The sequence below is a fragment of the Mytilus galloprovincialis genome, chromosome 10 (assembly GCF_965363235.1).
Source record: "Mytilus galloprovincialis chromosome 10, xbMytGall1.hap1.1, whole genome shotgun sequence".
Classification (NCBI taxonomy): domain Eukaryota; kingdom Metazoa; phylum Mollusca; class Bivalvia; order Mytilida; family Mytilidae; genus Mytilus; species Mytilus galloprovincialis.
The window spans coordinates 61,927,745-61,951,931 of NC_134847.1; the positions used below are offsets into that span (position 1 = coordinate 61,927,745).

General features: G+C 32.5%; 1 long non-coding RNA gene across 1 annotated transcript; it reads left to right on the top strand.

The window, feature by feature from the left end:
* The first annotated feature begins 4,797 nt into the window (after positions 1 to 4,797).
* Positions 4,798 to 23,608, top strand: LOC143048065 (uncharacterized). Its single transcript, XR_012969733.1, has 3 exons — positions 4,798 to 4,985; positions 12,244 to 12,333; positions 20,807 to 23,608. It is a non-coding gene; the product is annotated as an uncharacterized LOC143048065 (long non-coding RNA).
* Positions 23,609 to 24,187: the final 579 nt, after the last annotated feature.

The following is a 24,187-nucleotide window of genomic DNA, read 5'->3' on the forward strand; positions in this document are numbered from 1 at the left end:
ATATGCTTCAAAAGATTTTAACCACGTTTGGTATATTGTTCCTCCTTGTAATGATCTGAAATTTTTTACGTTCAAGGCCAAAGGTCAAGGTCATGCAGATGGACTTGTTTTTTCTCCTTGAAATAGCTAATACACAGGCAATTGGTTGCTCTTTTTAACCTGCTGGTTCTTAAGACAATATTAAAGGTATTTCCAGTTACTGAATGTTTTGGTTGATTTCTAAAAAAAAAGTTTATGTATCAAATATGCATATTCAATTTACCATTTTCTGCATGTGTCATATACAAATATAGTGTCCATATTTGTCCCCAATATGTTACATACGAGGGGATGCCACGCTCGGCATTGCCTAGTTTGAACTGTAAAATGTGTGCACTAGTCTGAATAATCACCCATAATTATGCCCATGTTTACTGATCTATCTTAAAGGTAAGGTAATGGGTTCGTTGATCCCTTTTATTCAAAAAGAGCTCTTTCCAGAAGAATATCATAATAATATAGACAAAAGGAAGGATGTGGGGAAAGCAACAAATGCAGCAAAATATGACATATAGAAAACGAAATGGTTATGGATACATTCGTGTGACAACAACTCAGACAATACATAAAAAATCAGAATAATGAAGAAAAAGTTGGTTTCCCTATATACGTGTACCTGCAGTGTTGGTGTACAATGCGCGTTTATGATTTCATTATGTTACTTGATATAAAAAATTGACAAAAAATAATATTTTACTTGTAAAAGTAAATCCTGAGCCTGTAATAGCTACTCTTTGTGTTCCATTTGAATTAATAGAAACAACGCGCTGTCGCCTTTCTTGTTCTCATAGAATCATATGATATGAGCTCCATGTTTTGTGAACGGGATTCTTAATTGTCATATTAGACTGACCAGTGCATATCGCGCATGGCACTTTAAATGTATTTTAGCGCAAAAATTAACTTTACATTTAGCTGGATTTATTGCCGTCGTACTTCCATCTTGTCGCCTTCGTACTTTTATTCGATGGCAACACGACGGGATTACGAAGTCTTCACGAAGTCGTGTTGCCATCGTAAGACCTTCGGGTAGCTTCGTGATTCATTCGTGTAGACATCGTAATGTCAAAACTGCCCGATGGAAACGATGGAAACACGAATGCAATACGATGTTCAAAGATGCATTCCCGGTGACATTACGATGGTGAGGATGGTGATACGAACTCAATACGAACCCTCAACATCGGACGCACCTTCGGGGATTTTTTAACATGTTAAAAAATTTAGAACCCTTCCCGAAGTTGTCCCCGAAGGCTAGAAAATGTGACCGATGGTTAAAGATGGTTAAAGATGGCACTACGAATAGCCCGATCTGAATACGATCAGTCCCGATTTTGAAAATTTCCATAATCATGTTGCCATCGGCGTAAAAATCGGGACAGTGTGACGCGGGCATAAAGAAAAATGTTTTAAGCAACTTGATTTTTATGCAAATACTGTTTTAATACTATTTAACAAGACCTATGTATACACAGAACAATAACTGTTCTACCATGCATAAATTGATTTATTGTCAGCTCATATCCAAAACCCATTACAGAATGTTTTGTTTTCCATGACCCTAGCAAGTACTGTAAATTCAGAAATTTTTGCAATGTTACAACTGGAAAGGTTTTTCAAAAAAAAAAAATTGCATTTAAAATTTTGAAGCATCATTTGTCTGCAGCATTCTATGTAATTGTAATTACTTTCTGAATTAGCAGTAATTTTATGCATTCCATTTGATTTTTTAATTAACTTTCCCCTATTATTCCTTTAACCTAACATTCCATAATTGCTGTATTATTGCTTGTTATGACCTTATTGATGAATATTGTTTCTTTGTATTTTTACAATGATCTCATTTGAATTATGTACAACATATCATGATAATAAACAGAGAACATTAAACATTTCATTCAGTTATCTCCTCTTGTTTTATTTCACTGTATGTATTATAGCAATTGCTCAAACAGATTACCAAAAAGTAAAATAACAAACATATGGAACTCGAAGGAAAATTCAAAACGGAAATTCCCTTATCAAAAGACAAAATCAAAAGCTTAAACACATTAAACCAATGGATAACAACTGTCAAATTCCTGCCTTGTTATAGGCTTTTTCTTATACAGAAAATGAAGGTTTTATAGCTAGCTAAACAATTCACTTATATGACAGTTGCATCACATTCCATTATATTGACAACGATGTGTGAATAAAACATACGACATAATACATAATTGGCAAAAAAGTCAAAAATATGGGCACATCAGTGAACATTGTGTTCTAATATTATTCACTATAAAAACAAATATGTCAACAAAGAAAAACAAAAAGACATAAAGACAAAGCAAATTACATAAATGAAAGACTGCAAAACCTTACCATAGCACAATAATACAATGACAGGATTTTTTAGTAACGAGCCATGTCAAATGGATATCTGAAAACAGACTAAACAGTAAAAGTAATAATTAACCAATAAAAATAAAGGAACACTTTACCACATTATTAAGGTTCATGTGGACCATTTGGCTTAAATGTCACCTCCGAATATACTCCTAGTACAGAAAAACCTGTACATCTGGAAAAGTTTTAAGGCATAGCACGCCCTAGATAAATAAATTTTAGATATGTTTTATATTTTAGAAAAATTAAAACTTAACAGGATTTTGTTGTGCACTTTTTTTTTTTAGTCGGCAATGTATAGTAGTTTGTTCGGAATTTTGTGAAGCTTAGGTATCCAATACAAACAAGGTAATTTGAAGACCTGTTGGTGACCTTCTGCTGTTGTCTGTTCTATGGTCTGGTTGTTGTCTTTTTGACACTTTCCCCATTTCCATTCTCAATTTTAAGGTAAGTCTTCCGATTTTCTTTAAATATAATGTTCATTGAAGCCTTGAAGGACATATGATTCGCCCAAATCTCATCCTTGTATTGATTAACCGTTTGGCGATTTTCTCTAGTATTATTTCCTCTGCTAAGATTGCCTATAGAGTCTTGAAAAGTGTCTGCATTAATTGGATTTTTGTACATTATTTTATAATTATTTCTTTTTTGCATAAAAACTCTTCACAAGGTAACCGGTAATACAATTTTTTTTTAATAGTCTCTTTGCATCGTCCGTCTGTCAGTAAGTTGCTTAAGAGACTATTGCATAACAACTTTTACACTATTTTTTTTCTTTTTTGTTAGCGTTTTACTTAGAAAATACAAAAATATGTGTAAAATATGTTTTAATATTAATTCACAAGACCTATACGGAACGATTATTTCTCTAATTTATTTAAGTGTCAACTCATTTTCTTAGCCTTTCACAGAACTATCTGTTTATCATAGCCAAAGCATGAACTGTTACTTCAGATTTTGACACCCAATTTATGAGTTTGACTGTCCCTCTGGTATCTTTCGTTCCTCTTTTATGGGCATTATGTTTTCTTGTCTGTGCGTCCGTTCGCCTGTTCGTCATTTCGTTCGTTCGACCGTCGTCTGTCCCACTTCAGGTTAAAATTTTCTGTCAAGGTAGTTTTTGATGAAGTTGAAGTCCTATCAACTAGAAACTTCGTACACATGTTTGTTATGATATAATCTTTCTCATTTTAAAGCCAAATTAGAGTTTTGACCTCATTTTCACGGTCCAGTGAATACAGAAAATAATAGTGCGATTAGGGCATCCGTGTACTATGGACATATTCTTGTTTTTAATGTTTTCATTTTATAAAAAAATTTGACGGGATAAATTTCTCAAAAATAAAAATTCACATTTAATATATCCAAGGATTCCTTTGGAAAGATTGGAACCTTTCTGAGATACTATAATGATATTTGTTTTATAAATTGATTTCCTTCTGTTAAAAAAATAAATAATATTGTCTAAATAAATTTGCATAACTTCTTTAAATTACACATAATTGGCGAAATTTTACACCCGCGAAAATAATCCACTATACGGTATCAGAAGCTAGTTCAAACACGCTATATGTTCATATGTGTGGTCGAAGTCAAAAACCTCCTTAGTGATGGACTTTTACTTAAGTGTATGAGACTTAATACTTTCTTTTGCAGATAGTATGTATAAATAAAGGCAACAGTAGTATACCGGTGTAAAACAGTCATAAATCGTTAGAGAAAAAACAAATCCGTGTGCGAACAAAACAAATGAACATAATGAGTAAACATATCAAAAATAGGGGTACAGCAGTCAACATTGTGTTATAATCTTAATTACTATATACAATGTACAAATATGTCAACAACGGAAAACAAAACTACATATAGGCACAGCACATTAGCAAAAACGAAAGACAAGAATAAAAAAGAATTTGACATTAAAAAAACTGATAACAATTATATATGTATATAAATTTGGTGTCACGATATCTCAGTGACATGGGTTCGAATCCCGGCGAGGGAGGAACAAAAAAATTACGAAAGCAAATTTACAGATTTGTCATTGTTAGGTTGATGTTTAGACGATATGTATATACAGAATGTACACAGCCATGTATCACCATCACTGCTGGTGATCCGATGGATAAATCTGTTGTAGAGTTATCACTGGTTCAGACGTACTTATATATATGTATACATATATATATAAAGTGCATAGAAAATCAACCTAACGATATATATAGTCTGTTCGAAGGAAACTTTAAAGCTGAATGATATACATTGTATTTGTCAATGGATAATAATTCAATACCGTAATGTATTTGCATGATTTAAACTAATCGACTATTCATAGATGAAAAACGTCTGCTACGATAGAATGTGAATAAATTGAACTATCGTTGATGCATGTCGATCTGTTTCAATTTTCTGTTTAAACATCAGGTCAGGTAATGTGTGGAAAAAGTTGCAGTAATATTTATATTTAGAATTAATGATTTAGTAGGCAAGGAGACTATACTATACAACAAATACTACTAGGTGGAATTGTCATCACTGGAGTCTCATCGCCGGAAAAAGTAAGAACTGGCAACATTTTCATATATTAGTTATACAATCAATACTTTCTTTGTTTTTATACGAAGTGTTATCAATAATCACCAGTAAATGCCAGTTTGGACATGTCCTGATATTAGGTGATTTCTCCATAAAGTTTGCATTTTATTATGATGTGTACGCATTATTTTTTTAAAACCTAAATCATTCCTTTTTAAACCGAACATTTATACCATAAATATTCAATATGAGTAAAAAGGTCAAATAACAAAAATTACCGAACTCTGAGGAAAATTCTAAATGGAAAGTCCCTAAAAAAATTGCAAAATTAAAAGCTCAAAACGATCAAACGAGTGGATAACAACTGTCGTATTCGTGACTTGGCACCGGCGTTTTCTTATGAAGAAAATGGTGGGTAAAACCTGATTTATAGCTAGCGAAAACTCTCACTTGGAGGACATTTGCATAAGATTCCATTATATTGACCACGAAATGTGAACAAAACAAACAGACATAACGAGTGAGAAAGCCAAAAATTGGGGTACAGCTGTTAACATTGTGTTATAATCTTAGCCACAATAAAAAAAAAACAACAGTGTCAACAAAGAAAACAAAAAAGGCTTATAGACAAAGCACATTAGCAAAATCGAAAGACAAACTTACAAACAAATTACCATTACACAATTACACAATGACGGGATGTATAAGTACTGAGTCAAGTCAAATGGATATTAAAGTTAGCTGAGTCATAACTATAGAAAAAAAAACATTATCCATCAATACATTGGAATGACATTAACGGGAATATTTTAACTGCATTGGATGCGCATTTTGCCCATAAATGACTGTCCATCGATGGTTAACTCCAAAATATTTGAAAATCCCAAGCGTGTTTAAAAGATACCCCCAAACACGTATACCAAAAGCTGTGACAAGTATCAGAGATTTGTACGAGAGTGATATTATCCTTAATTTTAAAATATTTACATTTATATTTATATAAACAAGTTTGAACTCAGTTCTCATTCTTTTATATTTGTCCCTCGTATAATTTGATAACAATTCCATACTAAGTATTATTCAATGCCATATCAAGAACAGACAGAATTGTTGCTATAACTCATTATAGTCCACCACAACTGTGATATTTTTTTTTAACTTAAACTGGAAATAGAGAAAAAAAATTAAGAAAACATAGTGTGTTTTCATGCGTTCGAAAAAATGCATTTTTATTTCCTGTAATATAACTGAAAAAAATGATTCTAAATAAACTCATATTCGTATTCAAAGCTTAAAGTTGTTGAAGACATTCCTACATTTGTTTTACAATCGTCATGGTTTCAATTAGCAATACATATATTGTCAGGAAAATGACATGTTGCTGATAAAAGAAATTTTATTTTGATTGATATAAAGCTAATAGGATCACCGACATACTTTTTCGATTATTAATCAAAATGTTACTTAGTTGGTAGTGAATAAAAATCGCCTGACATTGTTGATACGTTTATTTAAATTATAAGGCAAATTAAACCTCATATACAACCAGATTGTCTCTATATTTATAGTTTTAAAGATGGTAGACGATTTTTGTATATTGTTTTGCTATATACTTGGAGACTCTGAGTGTTGATTCACTCAAAACTTCAAATCACTTTTCTATATTCTAAAAATCATAAAAAGTATCAACAAAGTTAAGTTAAGTTTAAGCTATTAAAGTAGATTTTCGGGAGGCGACCGTTTGTAAAATTAAAAGAGTGAATATAGATTTATTTCGTCTTCAAGCCATTGATCCCGTGACTACTCAACTGTTTATTCTACTTTATAATACACTTGGTACAATCAATGGCCAGGGACCGTATGCATAAAACATCTTAACTTAAGTATTCCTTAAACTTAGATTTCACCAAGAATTTCCTTAGTTAAGTAAAAAATGGTATGCCTAAACTTACTTAAGTATTCACTTAACTAATATTCACTTAACTAAGTAATACTTAAATCGGAACCTTTCTCTAGTTACCCGTTACTGCCCTTGAACATTTACCAGATACATTTCTGTTTGCTATAGAGATTCCGTATGTCGTCAATTTATCTTTATTCCAATGGAAAATACCTGTGCACTGCTTACTGCAGACATGGTTTTGTATTAATATGAGTTACAATTTATGATTAAAATCAGAAAGGACCCATCGAACCAAGAAAACAATTTAAAAACGCTTTTAGATTTTCAATTGATATGTTGGCTCTCAATAAAGACGACTTCAATATATATCCTGCTAAGCTGAGTTTGAAAAAAAGTGATATTGACAATAAACACTGCCCTTTTCTGGATCTTGATATCTATATCTGTAACGGAAAGCTTAATGCCTACTGTTCAGGCATTTCACATCTAATCTTCTATGGTAATATTCTTTACAGTACACAAAATTGTCGGCATAACTTTCTGAAGCTAACTAAACCTTTAAACCTTATCAGAAGGAAAATAGTTAAGATACTGTTGTCAGGTCACAAAAGATGGAATATGTTGGTATTAATATTGATTCACTCATAGGGTCTTTGCATCAGAAATAACCACATTTATTCTAAAACAAATTGTTAGTAAGATACGGGTTATGTTTTTCTCAAATATGTTATGATGATATGATGCTAAACCCTTAACAAGATTGACAAGGCTTGATTTTCATAAGATGAAAACATAATCTTGCAATAAGTTTAATTGAGGCCTGGATCTGGCACGACAGTAACTGCTAGTAGTCCTTTAATTGTTAATTAATGTATCATTGTCATTTTGTTTAGTTTCTTTTGTTACCTCTTCTGGCATCGAACTCGGACTCCTTTTAATCTGACATTGACAATGTGTGTTTGTTTATTCTATATTTGCTAGAGAGGTATTGATTAATTTGATCATAAAACAGACCTGTTTTATACCCGTCGAATTGTTGCGCTTGTCCTAATTCAAGAGCCTCTAGCCTTTGTAAGTCGTGTATGTTTTTTAATTTTAGTTCACTGATATGTTTTTAGTTTTAGTGTGAAACTAGTACAGATATTTGTTTAGGGGCCAGTTAAAGCCCACCTCTGGATGCTGCATTTTCTCGCTGTAATGAAGATCCATAGGTGGACTTTTGGCTATTGTCTGCTTTCATCGGGTTTCATCTGTCCAGCTTAAGTTAGTGTTAATTTTAAAAGGAAATCTTTAACCGTAACAACAAAGGTTATTGTCACTTATTTAAAGGATAGGATAGTGATAATGATTATTGCCTATTTATCTTTGGATTGATTGTTCATTGCTTCGTACCTTATTTGTTTTGTTTGTTTTTGTTTTTAAACTTTTTCGGTTTGGGCATCAATGATGACTCATTTGTAGCCCAAACGCACGTCTGACGTACAACATTTAAATCTTGGGTAACTATGATAAGTATATTTAAATGACAGACAACAAACCCAATTCATTAACTAGAATTCAAAGAATAAAAGGGGAAAAAATGTCATTTAACTAGTTGTTTCTGTGTTGTCATGAATTATTATTGATATGGTTTAAATTATAAATTAACTTTTACAAAACTTTGAATTTTCGATATATTATTTCTTTTCTTTTCTTCCCCAGGAATGGATTATCTTTTTTTCAGGTGTTTGGCAAATTCTTTAGTTAGGAAATATATCCTAATAATTCTTAGACTTCGTACTTTATATGAATACATTTTTCTATCGAGCGTCAATAATGTTTTTCAGAAGACAAAACGCACGTCGGACTTACAAAAATTTAAGCTTGGTATCTATGGTGGGTTTATCTTCGGTGTTCATATTGATTTTAAGCAACAGCAAACAAAAATGATTTAGAAATTAAAAGGTACACGGAATCTAAAGTAATGTGAATATCTTCCTCTCATATTTTAGAAATTGAGATTTCTTTATATACCTTTAGATGTTTTGCGGAAACATATAAATTATCATACTCTGAAATTTAAGGGGGCTTGCGAGTACAAAAATTTCAGCAAAAAATAAAAAAATTGTTTTTTCATTACAAATTTTATTTATTACACTTTAAGTTATTACTTTATGATATGGTACAAAAAAATACCTAAACAAATCGATTCGGTTTGGCCATATATGACTTTTAATATGTTTATATCATTGAAAAAGCTCCAAACTATCTCCCTTTGGTGAAAAAAATGCCATTTTTGGGCATAGAATTAAAATATAATTTTTAACTCATCGGTGATCTAATTGTTTTCAAATAAGCTGTACGTAAACTAAATAATTGTAAAACTAAAGCGATTTCTGTAATTTAGTTCTTATTTTATTTTGCTATTACCTCTATTTCTCCTATTAGTTCAATAGAAAAAAATGGACATTAACAAAAATGTATGCTTCTTTCGGAGACAGATTGTGAGCTTAAATGAACGGTAACTCCATATTTTTTATTTCATTTTTCCATTAAGTATATGATAAAGTTCATTTATATAAAAATATAGCGAAATCCTATATTTGAAAAGAAATGATTTATACCCGCGAGACCCCTTATCAGAGTATTTATTGTGAAAATATCAAAGTTTTCCTGATAAAGGATGAACAATAAAAAAATAAGGAGATCTGGTATTATACCCAGTGTAAGCAATTATATTAACAATGAGAAAGTATCCTCATACCGTTAAGTTGCTGTAAAAGGCAACGACATGAGACAATTCACTTCAATTTATTTACAACAAATCAATTTACGAAAAAAAAATATGTCAGACATAAACAAACATCAACCAAAGAACAATATGCTCCTGACTTGGAGCATACACATACAGAATGAGGCGGTTTTACACTGTTTTGCTGAGTACAAGAGAACAAAAATTTCTTTTTAACAAAACTTGTTACCATAGTAACATATCCGTCGTCATCAATGAAACAGATATTCCATATATCACAAACTTAATACTGACGTATTTTTTTAATTTAAGAAATTTACCTGTGACGTCACTTTTTGTGGTGTTGAAACATTCGTGTGACACACAGTGTCATTCATAATTCTTTCGTGTTGTACTTGCTAACCGTCGTATATTAATTTTAGGTGTTCATTATAATTCCGAGATTTACATACTTTAATGTACTAATAATATTATCTATTTATGTATTTCTCTGTATTGAGTGTTCTTGCATTTATTTTTCCTGTATTATTGTTGCGTAATGATGTCATTTTAACGGTATATTTAACATTGCCATATAGTTCCAGGTTCTACTAGTCATAAAACAAACACAATCCACCATTTTTTTTTTTGACATTATTTTGATCTCAAAGCAAAATGTATAGATTCAGTGTAAGACTTAAGTGTCTTGGCAAAATGCTTGGGACAACATCAAAAGATCAATATGCATGATAAAGCAAAAATGTAATTCACATAGTTTAGTCTGTGGCTACTGTTTTATGCCCCACCTACGATAGTAGAGGGGCATTATGTTTTCTGGTCTGTGCTTCCGTTCGTTCATCCGTCCGTTCGTTCGTCTGTGCGTCCGTTCAGGTTAAAGTTTTTGGTCAAGGTAGTTTTTGATGAAGCTGAAATCCAATCAACTTGAAACTTAGTACACTTGTTGCGTATGATATGATCTTTCTAATTTTAAAGCCAAATTAGACTTTTGACCCCAATTTCACGGTCCACTGAACATAGAAAATAAAAGGGGGAGTTTCAGGTTAAAGTTTTTGGTCAAGGTAGTTTTTGATGAAGCTGAAGTCCAATCAACTTGAAACTTAGTACACTTGTTGCTTATGATATGATCTTTCTAATTTTGAAGCCAAATTAGACTTTTAACCCCAATTTCACGGTTCACTAAACATAGTAAATGAAAGTGGGGGTTTCAGGTTAAAGTTTTTGGTCAAGGTAGTTTTTGATGAAATTGAAGTCCAATCAACTTGAAACTTAGTACATATGTTCCCTATAGTATAAACTTTCTAATTTTAATGCCAAATTATATTATAACACAAATTTTACAGTCCCTGGAACATGGAAAAGGATAGTGCGAGTGGGGCATCCGTGTTCTTTGGACACATTCTTGTTCTTTAAAATCATGATCAAGTTGATTAAAAAATTATTTAATTACAAAAGGAATGTAACACTAACAGAATACAGATAAATAAGAACCATTGATCCCGAAAAATCAAGGGCTGCGTCTAAGGGAGAACAGAACTTGATTCTTGCAAGGCACTCGCTGTGAACACTATATTTGATATGGAGACAAGCGTTTGGTTTTGAAATTTCCTACATGAGGCATTTGCCTTAATTTAGTTACGGCCTTGTTAAATGAAAGTGAGGTGGGAGTTCCTGAGAAAATTTAAATGAAACCAATTTTCAGACATTTCAAGTATATTTAAATAATATTTATACTTTTATTATTCAAAGATTTGGGAAGTGTTTCCCGATTATTTTTTGGAAAAAGATGAATTTATGAAGAATCTGGTGCCATCTCATACTTTCGATTAGACCTGCTGAGTTATTTATTTTCAATATAGTACAAGTCAGGTAATTTATTTTCAAACTACCGTAGAACAAACCATTTATTTTTGTGATTTTCAAGGCTGAGTTATTTACAAAATCCTCCTCCCCCCCCCCAGAATATTAAATGGTCGTCCCCTTAACGCAGTACATAGGAAAAAACACATTTATTTTATAAAATCAGTTCTTGGTATGATATAGGTTATGTTTTTCATATATTTTATAATGGTATGATGCTTGATTTTCTAAAGATGAAGACATAATATTTCATCAGTTTAATTGAAGCCTGGATCTGGCATGTCTGTAATTGCTTGGAGTCCTTTATTGATTTTTATATTTTTGTCTTTTTTGCTACCTTTTCTAACATCGGACTCGAACATCTTTTTATCTGATTTTTACTGTGCGTAATGATGTGTGTTTGTTTATTCCATATTGGCTAGTGATATAGGGGAGGGTTGAGATCTGACAACACACATTTTAAAATCCGTTGCTTTGTTGCGTCTGCACCAATCCAAGTGCCTCTAGTCTTTGTCAATCTTGAAAGGTTTTTTTTAGTTTTAATTCACTTATTAGTATATGTTTTTGCTTTTGGTTTAGGATTTTCTCACTGTTATGAAGACCCATTGATGGCCTTCGGCTGTTGTCTGCTTTGATTGGGTTGTTGTCTCTTTTACACATTCCCCATCTTCCTTCTGGATCTTATTTTTAGTTAGATTTGCAGTCAATGAAAAGCGAAATCTAAAATAGTAGTTCATTGATTTATGTCTTTACAGTCATATTTACAAGATTTTTTTTTCTTTTGATAAAGACCGTTCCCAGCATAAGGACAAGAATACTCATGGGAAAGTATAGAAGAAAAAACAAATGAATTATAAACCTATTGGAAAAACTATGGATGGTAAGTGTATATTTTTGAATTACTTGGTTCATGTGACTTTTTCATAATTAATCTATCGTTTCGTTCCGCATATTACGTTAAAGATGTCTCTTATCTTTAAAGCTTAAGTTTTAAGTGTTAAAATATGAACGGAGATCTTGATATCAACGGTCCAATATTTACTGTCATCGTTATTCATTTAAATGTTTATATCGGCGTCACACATTTGCGTATAGACTGACGTGCACCAGACGAGGAAAAAGTCCGTTTTCGTGTACACACAAGTGAAACTGTAAGAAATCGTTTGACGCGCGTTGCATAAGTTTGAAGTACGTCGAAATGCAGAGGTATCCGCTTAGTGAACGCTATAACCCAAGGAAATTGTTATGCAGCATAAAACATTTCATCTATAGCTGTAGCGTCGTCAAGCGTATGCCTGTTCGCTACACGCACGTACTATATACATTACAAGCGCGTTGCAAAACGGTACAGATACGCTTGAGACACGTCTAGGACACGTTGTATACGTATCAAGATCGTTCGACATTTTCTTAGACTTTACTTGGATGTATGCGGGGCGTCCTTGTAACATACGCTTGACGTAGTTTCAGCGCTCCGTGAACGTATAAAACGCACCCTTGATGTTTGAAAAACATATTTCCCCCCCTATTAAATTTTTTATAAATTTGCACTTTTCAAAAAATTGTACAGAATTTGTCTTTCAAATTGTTCCAAATAAAGAAATACTTGCAATTGGCATGAGTAAAGTTTTATCCTGTCTTATACTATAGAAAACAAATCACATAACATTACATTGCAGATCAGAAATTATCCATCACTGGAAGTTAACCAATTTAATTTCTACCTCTTTTTTTTATTTGTGTACAAGCTTTAGTAACCATGTAACCTAAAGTTTCAAAAATATTCTATAAAAACCACAAATGAAAAAAAATGGTGGTTTGAAATACCCAATTATATGTTTATGACCAGGAAATATGTTACTACAATGAAATCGAGGATTACTTACCTACAACTGTCAAATTCAATGAAATATTTTTTTCGACCTATTTTCGGATTCAACTCAATGTGACGTACTATGAATTGGTAGTCATTTAACAAAAATTGCACTGACATTTAAAATGGCATATGTGCGTGAATTAACAAAACCAAGTGTATCCAGAAGTTGTTCAAGAAACCCATAATTGCATGTCCCAAACACGCCGAAAGCACGGATAACCGTCACTTGAACGACCGGAACGTGCCTCAAGAGCGTCCAAGATACTTTTTTTTACCTTCATAGCGTGCATTTCATCTGCGATAGACAAACGATAGATATACGCCAATATACGTTACTTCAACGCCCGATAAACGCTTATGTGCGCTTTTCGTACGCCCTAAACCATTGTGCACACGATTTAGATATGATTGACAAGTTAATTGCGTCAAAAATCACTAGCGTATTGGAAGCGTACATCGTTTTTGGACACTCCCGGCGTACGTCGGTGCTATACGCTATTGTGTGACGCCGGTGTAAGATAGTGATAATAATTATTACTCATTTATCTTTGGATAATTGTTAGTTGATTTGTTTCTTATTGTGTCTTTTTAACTTTGTCGATTTGAGCATCAACGATGAGTCGTTTGTAGAGTAAATGTCCGTCTGACGTATATAATTTCAATCTTGGTAAATTATGCCGGCGTCAAACATCAGCGTATAGCACCGACGAATGCCGGGCGTGGTCAAAATCCATGTACGCTGCCAATACGCTTGTAATTTTAGACAATTTCAATTTCTCAATCATATCTGTATCGTGTGTACAACGAGCTTTAAGCGTGTTAAGAGCGTATATAAGCGTACATAATCGTGTATCGGGCGTTGCATGTATTGTCTTTTTTGCTTTTGTCTGGCGATTGTCTAATGTAAATGGAATGTACGCTACAAAAAAAAAACTTCCCTTGTCCTGGTCGTACCTAGTGCAAATATCTGTGCTTTCGGTGTGTCTGGGACGTGTAGTCATGAGGTGTTTTTGTACTACTTTTGGATACTCGTGGTATATGTTCCCGACCTTTTAGAAGCGCCGCTCACCCGAAGAAAGAGGTAGAGGTAAATCAGTTCTCGGTCGTGGCCTGGGTCGTGGGACGATGAGAACGCCGGGAACAAGAAAGAGAGTGCGTGAAGATAATAATTGGGACATGTTTTAAAGCCATGGCTAGAAGATATGTTCTTCTTATTCTCTCAAAGTAATCCATTATAACAAGTACCAAACTGAACACTGCCCAATCTTTTTACAAATTATCCATGAACTTGGACATATTCCACTATAAATGTTGCGTTGAATGTCAGAATCCGTTTTTGAAACGACACTGGTGCTTTTTATACTTTCACGGAGCGCTGTGCGGATACGCCAAGCGTATGTTACAAACACACCTCGCATACGTAGAGTAAAAAGTCGAACGATCTTGAGGTAAATACAAACCACCCTAAACGAGTATCAAGCTTATCTTTAACGTTTTTCAACGCGATTGTGACATATGTAGTACGCACATGAAGTGAACAGGTATATGCTTGACAAACGCCAGGGCTAGATGAAAATTGTATGCTGCATTAACATTTCCTGGATTTTCATTTTTCACTAATCGTATACTTTTGCATTTTGACGCATTTCAAACTTATTTAACACACGTCTAACGATTGCTTAACGTTCCTCTTGCGTGCGCCATATTTGCTCCGACTATGGACTTAGTCATTTTTCTCTGTAGGTCTGGTGCACCTCGGTCTATACACCAAGGAAAATAACACATTTCATTTAACTAGTTGTCTCTGTGTTGTCATGAATTATCATTGGTATTGTCTTAATTATAAATCAACAATTTACAAAAATTTGAATTTTCGATATATTCATTTTTTCTGTACTTCTCAACGAATAACTTATCGTTTTCCGGCATGTATTGGGCAAATCCTTTTAAATATTTGGGTTTTCAATACTCTTAAACTTGTCACTTTGTTAAAAACATTAAAAAATAATTAACGATCATCAAGGATGAGATTTTATTTAAAGACGAAACGCTTGCTGGCGTACAAAATTTTAAGCAATCATGTATCTATGGTGAGTTAGTTTCGTCTAGGTAGTAAATATTAAATTTTAGCAACAACAAAAATATATCATTTAGAAATTTAAAAGTTAACGGAATATAAAGTAATGTGAATGCTTTATATTTAGAAGTTGAGATTTCTTCATATACTTTAAGCTATTTCGAGGTATTCGGATAGCAAGAATACTGAAAATTAGTTTATTCCTTAACTTTTATTTAGTTTCATTCTGTTGTATGTAGGTTCATATCGTCAAGGTGGTATATACATATAATGTACAAACTTATTTTGTTTACTAGGATATTAAGTGTTATATATAGATTGAACTCACACTTATCATTAGTTATAAAGAACAGGACAAGTTGTTAGGTAGAGTCGTATTCGAAAGAAACCAGAAGGATATTAAAACTCATATGGCGAAAAAAAACAACAATGCCATGATAATAAACGAAAAAAAACACGAATAGCGGAACAACATTTTACAAAAATAACATCGACAATTAAAGACTAAACAACATTTACCAAACCAAAAGCGAGAGCTATTTCATGTGCTCGTGATGCGTCAGCACATCTTTTCTTAAAAGATGATGGTAAGTTATATAGTGTGATTAGACAACACACAATAGCGGATTGATCAAAAATAAAAACACAAAAATACTGAACTCCGAGGAAATTCAAAATGGAAAGTCCCTAATCAAATGGCAAAATCAAAGGATAAACACGTCAAACAAATGGAAAACATCTGTCATATTCCTGACTTGGTACAGGCATTTTCAAATGTCGAAAATTGTGGATTGAACCTGGTTTTATAGCGCTAAACCTCTCACTTTTATGAAAGTCGCATCAAATTCCGTTATTTTTACAACGATGCGTGAACAAAACAGACATAACAGGTAAACTAGCCAAAATATGGTTACAACAGTCATCACTGTGTTACAATCTCAAGACAAACAAACATATACAAAAAAAACACAAAAAGCATCTATCAAATTAAAAAAACACATTCCTTGTTTCGCGTGTTGGGCGTCAGAAAATGCAACTGTCACAAAAAAAGAAATTTTGTCGTTCAATGTCTATTCAAAACAATTATTATTTCACATGGAAAATGGTGGTATGCAGGGTTATTAAATCTAAAGTTATGTTAGAATTGATTACATAAACAGACCGAGATTAAAAATTATCCAGAAGTTCTCTAGACTTTTTAAGAATCCACATATGGTTAATATTATTACGCGAATGAAACAATCCAAATTCAATAAATATGTTTTCGATAAGAAACTCCAGCAACCTGATCACTTGTTCCTCTGTGTAGCATGGTTTACTCTTTTGTTCACTGTTAACAAAATATGCCTTATGATACCCCAAAGTAATTAATTCATAGCGTATGCGATTTTTCAATTTCACATGGGGAATGGTTCGCAGTTTCACGGTATATCTGAAGACCCTCTTCATAATTGATTCTTTACTTTGAAATTAAAACAACATATAAAAAAGAAGATGTGGTATGATTGCCAATGAGACAACTATCCACAAAAGACCAAAATGACACAAACATTAACAACTATAGGTCACCGTACGACCTTCAACAATGAGCAAAGCCAATACCGCATAGTCAGATATTAAAGGCCCCGATAAGACAATGTAAAACAATTCAAACGAGAAAACTAACGGCCTTATTTATGTAAAAATAAATGAACGAAAAACAAATATGTAACACATAAACAAACGACAACCACTGAATTACAGGATCCTGAGTTTATACTAATTTTTACAATTTACCTGTGACTTCATTTTTTGGAGTGAATTTTAGAAATTTATATGTGACGCACAGGTTTCAATTATATTGTGCTATGTACTGTCGTATCAATTTGAAGTGATCCTTATCATTATGTGGTTTACATGTTGTAATGTTTTATTATATTATGTATTCATGTATTTCTCTGTCCTGACTGTCCTTGTGTTTATTTTAACTGTATTCCTGACACGTATTTTTATCACTTTAGCGGTATTTTAAACATTGTCATTTATGTGAGAGGTTTTGCTAGCCAAAAATTATAGTTCAATCCATCATTTTTTCTTAAATATCATGTACCATGTATCAAGTCAGGAATATGGCTGTTATTATTAAATATATCCGGATTTGTTTCTTTTAAAGCTTTTCATAACTATTGAATAGCGCTCTACTACTGTTGCCTTAATGTATAACGGCCAAAGAACAATGTGATTGAGTTCGTAAAAATGATGCCTCCCACTTGATCACTTGGAAATCTTGGTTTAAAACCCTACTTATGATAGAAAATTTATGCTCTGACATACTGTGTAAACTAGCAGATATATTCTCTATATGCTGGTACTGCTGAAATGTTTACACATTGAAGGTTCAATTGAGGCAGCTGAAATTATTTCTTCTTTCGCTATATTTGTTCTCAACTGAAAATCGTTTTCAATTGTTAGATGCTAGTTTAATTATCAAATGCAAGTACGTTACGCACTTACTCGTCAAATTTACTACATGGATTCATTATTATTCGTTACATATCAATTTTCGTGAATTTTGTGGGTAAGGGTAAACCACAAAATTAAATGTTCAACAATAGACAAATGTGTTATAGGCTTGTATGCAGACTTTCGCATAATCACGAAATTAGATATCAACGAAAATATAAGATTTCCTTAATTCACGAATATTGGTACCCACGAAAATAAATGAATCCTCAGTAACATTTTGTATTTCTATTATGTGCCGTACATATCCTTACACTGAGTTTCAACCCTCTTACTGCTTGAAGTTTTTTAAATTGTATTTCGTGTGCCAGAAAATATTAAAATATTTAATCTTCGGTCTTTTATTTCAAAGAGATACAGCAATGATCAGAAGCATGCATAAACAAATCATGTGTCCCTCTTGTGCAGACGGTTAGATTAAACCGTCGGTGTGGACACATGTGTCCGTGTTGCATCAGAGTGTTACTAAGCTGGATCGTATGATCGTATGAATATCGGAACTTATACATTATTGACTTAGAGCGTTCCTGGTTACATTAGGAATGTTTGTTTAAATGACAAGCTTTATAAATTCAGTGGTTGTCGTTTGTTTATGTGTTACATATTTGGTTTTCATTTATTTTTTTACATAAATTAGGCCGTTAGTTTCTCGTTTGAATTGTTTAACATTGTCATTTCGGGGCCTTTTATAGCTGACTATACGGTATGATATTTGCCCATTGTTGAAGGTCGTACTGTGACCTATTGTTGTTAATTTCTGTGTCATGTTGGTCTCCTGAGGAGAGTTGTCTCATTGGCAATCATACCACATCTTCTTTTTTATTTAATAATGACTATTATAAAATTGATAATATATGATTAAAGTACATAAAAGGCAGAAAACAAATAATGGGTCTACTTGCTTGTTTTGAAGATATACATTGTAAGCCATTGAAAACTGTCGGGAAATAATTCCTTCTAGAAATTTCATAAAGGAGTAGGTTCAGTAAGACCCCTTTTTGGCCCTAAAATATAGAAGTTTTACAAAATTGTTTGAATGTAAACTTTTAGTTATTTTTTGGAATGTATAATGCCTGTGCTACATAAATATTGGTTGTTTTTGGCATTACAATGCACACATATCGGGTACTTGCATCATTAAGTCATGCTAAATTACTGAAATCTTCACAATTTCAGCATTTTGATTAAATTTTAGACGGTTTCCGTCTTAAATGACAGTGGCCGCATTCGTGTTCATTCTTGATATTGAAATGTAAGTTGTGTTTAATGATAATACATAACATATATAAAGGTCGAGGATGAACACGGATGCGGCCACTTTCATTTTTGACAAAAACTATATAAAAAGTGACAGTTTTTGGCATATTTGATAGATTTTTCATATTTAAGCTAGAATCGGAGCGTTTTTAATGAGTGAATCAGTTAAAATCTTTCACAAAAAATAATTGAATCAATTGAAATAGACATTTAAGTGTTTAAAAAGTGTCCAAAATCTTTCGTCAGATGAACTTGAATTTGAGGCCAAAACCGGCCCTTACCAGACCTACTCCTTTTACATTAGCACCCTATGTGTTTAAAACATTAAAAAAAATTACCAAGGATTTTAAAGGATTTTCAAATATGGCTAATAAAACTATATGTAGTAAAATTATGAAAAGAAAAGTAGAGGTTATAAAAAATTGGTAATAACATTTTTTTTAGGGAATTCGATGGTTGCTATTCTGCTGTCCATTTTAACTCACTTTATGACAATACCACTATACCAATCGGAATGATTATTTTGCAAGTTTTAAGAAATCATTCTACTTTGTATTCACGTTTTTTGTTTGAAACATTTAATGTTTTAAAAGGGCGAATATTGTTGTACAAAGTCAATAATTATGTAGACTTTTGAAGCGCAACTTTCCCTTGCTTTACATTTACAAATGAAAGATCCAAAAACTATACCAAAACATAACGACATGATGACAAATTTTTATCCGTTATTGCTATGAAATGAACTTATTTATCTTACATTTTCTCCCTACCTAGTTTACCCCTATTACTTATTTAGATGTGGACCGTACATTGTTATTGAATCGTACGCAATTTGATTGGATTGATTGTTATTATCAGTTGACCTTCAAACTGTTTATGTTTTTCATACATGACTATTGATTAAACCTGAACGTGCACAAATATGTACAGTAACTTAAAAAAACAGTGACCTACAAATTGGACACTATTATGGGTTATCACTGAAAGTAAAGGTATGAAAGGTAAAAAATGCCAATTCTTCTATTTTCACAAATTTCCCTAGTACACAGTGGATAAAAAAAATAATAGCCAATTGTGGAGAAAAAAGAGAAAGTTTACAAATCAGACGTTTCATTCCATTAAACTAGTATTTTGTCGAAGAGAAATGCCGAAATACATTTTACGTACATCTACGCCAGGTTAAATTATTATTCACATTATCTAGTCTCATTGGAATATATTAATTTTAATCAATGCCAAACTTAAGTAGTAATGAAATAAAGTTAAAATTCGCCAATCCGCCTATTGTTTGACATCTAAAGTCAATACGATCGTTTAAGGTCAATTTCGGCTACCTCACATAATCCTGTTTGGCACTATAGGATATTGGGGAATTTTTTAATGGCACTACATGGATAAAATTAGAGGATTCCGAATATATGGGAAAAAAATTTAAAAAGATAAGCGGACAACCTTATTTATATAAATGAATGTTTGGTGACTAAATAATACCGAATAACATTTCTACTCATTCAGTGTACCAATAATAATTGTCACACATCTTCAAGAGTTTTGTTCAAACTAAATATTGTTCCGTTTATTCAATTTGAAAGGTCGTTTGCAGTTCTCAAATACAATAATAGTATGTCTTCTTTTTTGTAGAGTATTCGGTTAACGATTCTGAGAAAACAAAATCTCTTTTGTTGAAAAGGGTATTAGATGCTGCTGGATTTTCACCAACCGAAATAAAGTTTAAAAAGAATTGCCATGAATTTGATGATTTTGTAATAAAGCAACTATATTATGTTAATGATACCATATATGTTGGCAGTAGAGCAGAAGGTATAGATGGTGGTGGGTTATATTACTCAGGGGAGAAAAGTGATATAGATGCAATTCTTACATTTTTTCATGAATTTAAAGTGTATGACAAAGATTCCTTGAACATGTTGAGTGAGAAAGAAGAAGAAGATTTCTGGAGAAATATACCCAACGAAATGCAAGAGCATAACATTTGTTTGGCATTTCATGACGAGAAATTTCCCGGTTATATGATGATGGAGATGCATCAAAGCGTCCCTCTATATATTAATAGCGAAAAATTTGAATTGAAGACATGGTTTGACTGTCCCTATGGTATCTTTCGCCCCACTTTTCTACCAAATGAATGTGGGTATAAACTTGTTCGACAACACTTTGCAGAAGATCTTAATATTACAAAAGACATAACTAATAAGTTTGAACAAAATGGACCTGCTTTAACAGAAAAATCTTTTGATAACGATTTCAACAAACAAACACTCGTCAGCGATAATGTGCCTTGTCTGGGGTATGATTACTGGCCATCGTGTGCAAACGATTGGATTAATCGTTCTAAGGACACTGGTTGGCCTACAGAACAAATAATAAAACAGGTCGTAGCTGAAAAATGCTTATTAGCCCCAGTTGGTCATGTTGATAGCAGTAATAAGACTATTCAGTGGCGTTTATCTATGAGAGGTGAAAATACTTTGTTTGGCGTTCTCAACAATGTCCAAAAATACTGTTACATAATGTTAAAAATAGTAATGAAGGATCACATAAGACCACTGTTTCATAGAAATAATGAAAAGGACATTTTGTCTTCATATTGCTTGAAAAATTTAATATTTTGGTGTGCTGAAAAAGAAAAATTAAATTGGACTTATTCAAACTTGATTGGTTGCTTACAGAGTTGCATACAGAAACTTATCAAATTTCTAAAGGAAGGATACATGCCGCATTACTTTATCGAAGAGAGAAATTTGTTTAATTCAAAATTAACGCCTACCCTTTCTACAAATTTACAAGTTGTCCTGCATGATTTTAAAGACAATATCATGGATATTTTGTATCTGAAAAGCTTTGAAACATTGCAAGAATTTTCAGGGAACTTTCGTCCAGATTTATTGGAGAAAGCATTAGAAAGATCAGTAATACTTCAATGTTGGGATGACAAAATCAAAAGATTATATCTTGATTTTACAACGTTTCAATTATTTTGGTTAAAATATGACCGGTATCCATCACTTGAAAGCATACACAGATATAAAGATATCTTAAGTGAGATAGAAAATTACAAAGGTATTACTGTATTTAAGAATGAATATACGGGAATCATCAACAATATCATTGGTATGTTATCATATTCTTTGTATAGGCAAATTCCGCAACAAAAAAAGATTTTGGATGAAGCGATCAAGTACCTCGATCTCACGAAAAAGTCGCCGAGGTCGTGTATACTTTTGCGCTTAGCCGGTTTTTTCTTTATGGAACATAAGTTTGAAAGTGCTATTGAAGTATGCTTAGATATACCTAAACAGATAATTGATATAACTCCACCTAAATGTATATGTTACAAAGTAAATGAAAGTCAGGTACATTTGCAAACCTTGTTACTATCTATGAAAACTGAGCCTTTAAGGAAACTTAAAGAAGCGATTTTAGCCGCGTGTTATTCAAAAGAATTACAGAACGGATTGCCTTCGGAGTATAACTATATTTTAGAAGAATTTAAGAACGGTATGTTTATGCAACCCCATTTTAAAGTTACATATATGACGGCGGAAATGTGGGCTGTACCAGATGTTCTACAATATGAACTTTTATCAGTTCCAGAAAAATTGAAGACATTCTACGATGACAAATTTCCATGTCCGAAGTTCGATGATGTTCCATCAATAAGAATACATCCTCTTCTGAATTGTTACCTATTACAATATCTCTGTTACGAGGCATTAGGAAAAACAAAATTATGCCATGAGGTTCTAAAAAAACTTAATTATTTAACGGCAAAGGAAGCAACTGTTGACGAAAACTACGTTCTGTTTTACAACGTTGTGGCTTACTGCAACAAAAAATCAGGTCACTATAGAAAAGCAACAAAATACATACTGCGATCACTGAAAACAAGACCATCACGCCGCAATGCTGCATTTGGATATTTGAAATCTATAATAAATCAATCGTTGACCTTGGTTAGGGAATGGAACATTAGTTCTAACTGATACGTTTGAGCATTAGACTTACACAATACCTCATATATAAAATATGTTGTTGTCCAATAGAAAGCAATGTCAGTGTACTTATTAGAAGAACAAAAAGACATTCTTTTATTCCTTGACTTTTTGTCTGTTCTTGTTACAATATTTGATTTATCTGTTCACAACAAAACAACATAAAGCATATATAACACTTTGAACGTGGGTTTACTACTGAAACATTCTTTACCAAAACAGACATATTTCACCGTAAACAAACTAAGTACTTTTGTCATGATTTTATATTTTACTGCTTTATACACTTTGATTATAACACACTGTTCACTGCTGTGCTCCAACTTTTACTTATAATGTCCGTTTGGTTTTCTAACACATTGTTTTCATTGTAATTGAACTTTATGAAACTGTCATACAAGTGAGAGGTTTAATACATTGTAATGTTCAGTAGTTGCTGTTTGTTGATGCGAATGATACTCGGGTTTTTTTTACATAGATTAGACTGTTGGTTTTTCCATTTGAATGGTTTTGCACTAGTATTCTATTGGAGACCTTTATAGCTTGCTGTTTATTGTGATCCAATACTCCTAGTTGAAGACCGTACTTTGACCTACAATGGTTTACTTTTACAAATGATGACTGGGATGGAGAGTTTTCTCATTGACAATCATACCAAATCTTCTCATATCTATATACATATGTTTACATAAGTACTGCTCTGATAGGTAAATTTAAAATAAAAAGGACGGTAATAGTCACTGATAAACATTTTATTTTCATCAACGTCAACAAAAGATATTTGATTCATATTTACGTACTACATGTATCACTATGTCAATACCGCGCTGTTTAGACCGGCATTGGAGGATAGTTTTGCACTGGTTATGATTCTTAATAATGCACACTTAAAAAATACAGTAGTCCTACCTCGTATGGAATTGTCTTATAGGAATTTGGATCTTCCTTTCATGTGTTTTTTGTCTGTTTGTTAAAAAGCTCTATTTTCTAACACAGAGGGATTCAAAAT